General features: G+C 37.7%; 2 pseudogenes; both read right to left on the reverse strand.

Annotated features, from left to right (window-relative positions):
• The window catches only part of LOC101560114, a 15417-nt pseudogene extending 11969 nt beyond the window's left edge, over positions 1-3448 (reverse strand).
• Positions 3449-3650: 202 nt separating this feature from the next.
• LOC101560506 lies at positions 3651-4697 on the reverse strand (annotated as a pseudogene).
• Between the last annotated feature and the right edge of the window lie 1737 nt (positions 4698-6434).

Here is a 6434-nt window from a genome sequence, read left to right on the forward strand (position 1 = left end):
CTCTTAATGAATAGAGGGATTTGTTCTAATAGTGTTTGTAAATAGGATATCATGTCTGCATCTTGTACAGCAATTAACCACTAGGAAGAATGTATGTAATATGTTAATTACTGAAACTGTCCTACTAATTTGGTTTGAAACTATCTCACTGCTATTTGTTTCTCAATAAAATTATGGGAAAAATTAAAAATATGTAAATGCTTATTCTTATTTTTAAAATATTTTTTATCTTTTTAATCTTTTTTCTTCATATTCTGGAGGACATGAAATTTAATATATCAATACTTGATGGAAAAAACCTGTTCCATGTTATGTCTAAGAAGTTTGATATTGAGACAGATAGTAAGGTTAAGCTCAACTGTGTATGTTATAGGGTAATAATATCATTAAGCTTCTCTTCTGGAGGGTTAACAACCTGTATTTGCAGACCAAAACTTAAAGAAAAAGAAGGGCTACAAGACTTCCAACATTTTGGCCCTAGTATTTCAAGATCAGTAAGGACTCAAGAAATAGGAGAACCTGTACTGTAACATTCTGTAACTCAATTGTGTCCCAAATTTTCTGATCAAGGAAATTTTGGGGCCACAGAGGAAAGTGATCGATGATGTTGAGTGTGCCTAAGGAAAGTCAAATGGAGAGAAGACAGTCTCTCAAGCTTTCATAGAGAACAAACTGGTCAAGCAATGGCTGTGACTCATCCATATGGCTGACACTGACAAAGGATCTACAAACCGAGGTACAGGGTTTCAGGTTAAATCCTGAGGGGATTTGACTGACATTATCAGATACAAAGGTTACATTTCTTGTTATATAGGTCTTGCTCTTTCTTGGTCTTAACCATCCAGCACAAAAGTATAAAAATGAAATATAAAAAGTAAAGTCATATTAATATGATGAGCTGTAAAATGCTCAAGTCAACAACTTCGGACATGGACAGTCTTATGGAAAACCCATTACTGTTATGGACTATTGGACTATATTGGGATATTTTGCTGAATTCATGCACCTACAGTATATAAATGACAATGGAATACCCTTGTATGACAAAACTAAACAAAAAAGGGAGATACAAATGAACGACCAATTTGTATCTGTATAGTCAAAATAGTTAGGATAGATATACAGTTCCATTCTCTTAATTCCATGAATAGAGAGGTTTGTTCTAATATTGTTTGAGACACGATATCAGGTCTTCATCTTGTACAATTAATAACCACTAAGACAACAATATGCAATGTATTAATTATTGAAAATGTACTAGTAATCGGTTGTGAAACTGTCTCATTGCTATTTATTTCTCAATAAAAATATTTTTAAAAATAAAAACAAACATACAAAAAAAATAAGATTCTAGAGAGAAGGATAAGACCCCTTTGGGATTGAATGACCAAGGGCAGGTCCAGCTGCATGGTGGGGAACTGCATAAGCAATCCTCAAGTACAGATGGCAGTTAGTTAGAAGTATTCACATTTGTCTAGGAGAAATTTGCCAGATAAATGCTAAGATAGTGAGGTAATCCTTCATAAAGGGAAGGAGTGTACAAGACAGAGGGAGTAGGGACAGAGAGAAGGGGCAGGGGATGAAAACAGGATTAAAATGTGTTATACACATGTACTAAGTCCCCATTGGGAATATAATCTTATATACTGCAAATATGTACCAAAGAAACAAAAAATAAAAGAAATTTTATGCTACCAGAAGAAACTTTGGCTTTATTTGTAAATTGGCTGTTAAATTCTAAAAGAAATTGTACTATAAACCTCAACCATCATCTTATAAAGTGTTCCACTGTTTTTTTGATAAAGACAATGTTCAGCACAATGTATACTTCTAGAAAAATTCACAGGAACTGAATTTCAAATTCTAAAATAATTGAAAAGAAGGAAATACTGATTATTTAGGCTATAAGCTATTTTGAAAACTATATTAGAACCAATGTTTGTTTTCTTTTTAAAGATAATGGTTTGAATTGAGTCTTGTTCACACAATTATGTGGTGCCTCACTCCCCCAAATGGTAAAGATTTTATGGTGAAAATAATTTGAAGTTCATTTATAGTTCAGGGCCTTATCTTAAACTAACACTAAATCTACTGAAAACACACTCTAGTTGGACAGCTCATTAGGACATTTCTAGGACAAAGAAAATCGATAAGCATTATGCATATTGTCATTTTTTTTTAATGAGCAGAATATATTTATTGAGAGAAAGAAAGCTCCTGTCCAAGAGAGGGACAGGAGGGGGGCCCGAGCAGGCAGTTCCCGGGGAAGCTGTCTCTTCCAGGGATTTTTATAGTGTAAAACCATGTGAGACTAAGGTAGAGAGAATGGGAACTCGCTTAGATGGGCAGGTGGGACAAAACTATGGTCAACCAAAATACTGCAAATCTACAAAGATTTATGCATGGAGACCACAAAGTCTGCAGAGGGTAAGGGATAAAGAAGAAGAACATCTTTGATATGCCTTTCTTCCCAGCTCCACAAGAGCACACAGCATGAATTGCTTCAAGAAGCCCTCTTTTCAAAAGTTTTTCTTTTGCCTTTGCTTCTACAGATCTTTCAATGCAGAAGAAACCCAGCCTCGAAACCCCTCAGAGGCTTTTCCTCCAGACGTTTCCTGGACTATGGGTTTGGGAAAGAAGAGCTTCCAGACAGAGGTCAGTCAAAAGCAGAATATCTAACAGAGAAATCAAACGACTTCAGTCATTTCTAGTCTCCCATTAAATGTCTTCTCAGATCAACCTCAGTTTTATTGGACATCAGACAAGGCAGAAATAGAATGCTTAAAGAAAACTACATAGAATTTATTGGAATTGTAGTTACTTAATTTCTGATTTTCAAGAAAAGTTTGAATGCAAATTACATATTACTTCCACCAAATGCTATCTTTATTGAATGTATAAAAACATGATCATAAAAATAATTTTTTAGTTTAAAACTCAGGATACTTTAATGGTCCATTCCCCCAAAATCATCCCTGATCTTCAGAAGCCATAAAGCAGCTTTTCAATGATCTGGCTTCTCTCACTCCTAATATATTTTTCAATGACTTAGTAAAGAGATTACCTTCTTTGTCTTCCCATAGAATACTGCTTATGCTAAATTCAGTCCTAAATCTTTGGACTGGGCCCTCCATGTCACACCAAGAAAGCTTTCACATCTCAATCTCTCTAACAAGTGTACCTGGATTGATGAAATTGGCTTTCAACTGGTGTTATATTCTGTTGTCTTTGGCCCAGCACCCGCAGAATCCACTCTCACTACAGGGAGACCACAAAATCTGCAATGATTAGTCTTATGTGTTAATCCAGCCTCAGCTGAGGTATGTTCACAAAGATTAGCTATTCTTTTGGTATGTAAGCTATTTCTTTGTTGCTGTTGGTTTTGTTTTTACTTTATTAAAATACTGAGTTTGTTTCCCATGTATATTTGTCTCCCTACCATCTCCATGTCTGACCACCACTATTGCTATGTCTTATCATAACATTCCATACAGACTTAAAGCCAAGTAAAGGGTGGAGTTCCATCTTTAAAAACTAAACAGGCATTTCAGACAACACATTCTTGGCAATGGGACCCAGACAACATTTATCAAACACAGTAGGGAAAGTTCTCACTTTACATTATAAAAAGGATAGCCAGATAGCAACTGTTACAGAAATAAAAGAAGACGGAAAACTTTAACAAGCTTTTTAAACTGTTTCCTTAAAGAGACTTCCTCTACTGCCAGAGATCTTGAATAGTCTGGTCAGTCATCCAGAAGCAATTCTTCACATGATTGATGAATTTGGCTTCCACTTTGGGAAGACAACCACCTTTTTCTAAACTTGCCTGCATTTTTGCTTTAATGTCTTCTACAGAATGAGGTCCTTTGGGTGCTTTAGGAGTCTTTTCCTGTTTCTTGAAGGACTCCTGCCCTTTTGATCTTGGCATTGACCGTTTTGAGACTTTTCCATTCTAGTTTGGTTTTTGTGCATTTTTGGTTGGAGTATCTTGTATCTGTTTCTTCACTGGAGCTTTCTCTTCAGTTTCTTCATCCTCCTCCTCCTCCTCCTTGTCCTCATCATCCTCGTAGTCTTCATCAGCAGTGAGTTTTACTTTTTTCTGTGGAACCTTGCTGCCACCTCCAGGGGCCGATAGCTTTCCAGATATACTTAAAGAGTTTTACATCTTCTTCCTCTTCCTCTTCCGACTCTGCACCTTCTTCCACAGCTACTAGATGCTGTCCACTAATACGCACAGGCCCTGAACCACACTTCAACCTTAAGACAACTGGTAGTGTAATTTCAAAGCCCCCAAGGGAAGCCATTGGCTGTATAGATATTTTCAAAACTGCCAATGTTACTTTAGTTGGACTGCCTTCATAATTCATAGTCTCTGCTTCAACAATGTGCAATACATCCTCTGCACCAGCCCCTAAACTGATGGTTTTTAATGACAACTGGTGTCCATTTTCATTGTTATCCACTTTAAAGTGGTAATTTTTGTTGGCCTTTAGTTCACAACTAAAGAGGTAGTTCTGGGACCTCAGGGGGCTCATGTCCATCTCCATCAAATCTTCTATGGAGTGGTGGTGTGCACTTAGGTGAGAGAGAACACAGACAGAAGTGAATGAGTACTGCTCCAGAGAACAGACACACAGGATGTAATCGTGCCAGCTGGTGTGTAAGCTATTTCCTCCGGGATTATACTGTGTCATTGTATCCTCGGGACACACTGAGATTTGACTCCAGGGTTTGGTTGTGATGCACAAGGGAGAAGAGTGGACATGTCCTTGCAAAGCTGTGTCTCACATGAGATTGACACAGTTTTCAAGCAAAAGAAGACCACAGTCTTCTGACACTAGGGGACAACAAGAGATTACTCAGCAGGGAGGCTTAATGTCACTTGGACTTTCAACACTATGTTTTTATCAAGGTATGATGTTCCCCGTTCAAGTTTCTGAATTCCATGATTGTATTCATTCTCAATCCACACCATTTAAGAAACTTGCTAAAACTCTAAATTAACCTCTATTTTTGAACAACCCAAGCAATTAAATTTTGTGCTTAATTCTTAGCAACAGGTCTACAATTAAAAACTATGAACTTCTTTCAGAGCTGTTATAGAGGCTCTCAGGTTCTCATACCTTGGCTTGAGGTGAGAGTTAAAAGGACTGAAGCTCATTATTGTATTTTTTCTCTAAGCATTGATGTACACTCAGAAGAACTCATTCCATGCCACAATTATAATCATCTTTACTACCATAGCATCAAGTTGATCCCCAAGACACTTGTTTTGGTTGTTACTTCACAATTATTTGCAGGTGACAGCTTAAATAAATATGATGTCATCACATGCTATGGATTATTAGCACACATTTCCTGTTGGCAAACAACTTAGCACTACACTCAAATCCAAGGGCATGCCCAAAATTATCCTATACCAAAGGATTGGACCAATAAGAAAATGACTTGCCAGGGAGATGGCTCAGTAGAATAAGTGCTTGCCTGGCAAGCACAAGGGCCTGAGTTCAATCCCTGGTTCTGCCAAAAAGAAAACAACAAAAGAAACTGACTAGAAATGAATGCAAACAGATCTAGAGAGTAAGGGCTAGCAATACAGGGAGCAATCACTACTTCTAAGCCTGAGCTAGACGGAGTACCCAAGACACAGCCAACCTGAGACAGGGGACCCAGGACACAGCTGATCTAAAGGAGCTTCTGCTTTTCCTGCACTCACAACCAACAAGGACAAAGATCCAGACCTCGGTGACTTCAAAGTCACTCAATGGGTGCCACAGGGTTTTGTTCATAGTGAAGTGTCAGGCTTCTGCCAGTGCAAAGACATAGAAGAGGGTGCCAAGAAAGCCTTTCATGAGAGGTGCTACATGGAGTGCGACTACAACAAAACACTGCCAAAAAGCATGCAAGTTAATAGAACCAGACACTGTACAAGACACATAACTGAGAGAGCCTGTGGCTTGGGGCTGTGACAGCTGGAGGAGCCTGTGTTGAGAAGCCATGCACATTTCAGAGCCTGCTTAGAGGAAAGCACGAGAACGAGGAAGAGAACCCCTTTGTGTGTTGTTGTTCCTTCATTGCCATCTGCTGACAAGAGTTCATGTGATGCCATTTCCACAGATTCTTGCTCCATTATTTCAAAACAGAAAACGAAAAGTAGCTCTGAAGCCGAGGCATAGCAAGTTGATAACTGGAAATCAAATACTGAAGAGCTGACAATTGTATAATAATGTGTTCTTCAATGCATGAATCTGAGTTTAATGCATCATTCTAAGTATATGGGTCTTTAATTTCTCCAAGTAATGTATTATAGGTATTGAATATATTTTGTTAGATATATTTTGAGACATTCTATGGTTCTGTTATTATAAAATGGTATTTATTTCATATTCTAATTATTACTGATGGGCCAGGGAGATAACTCAGTAGAATAA

Source organism: Octodon degus, unplaced genomic scaffold, assembly GCF_000260255.1.
Source record: "Octodon degus isolate 3935 unplaced genomic scaffold, OctDeg1.0 scaffold00100, whole genome shotgun sequence".
Lineage (NCBI taxonomy): Eukaryota > Metazoa > Chordata > Mammalia > Rodentia > Octodontidae > Octodon > Octodon degus.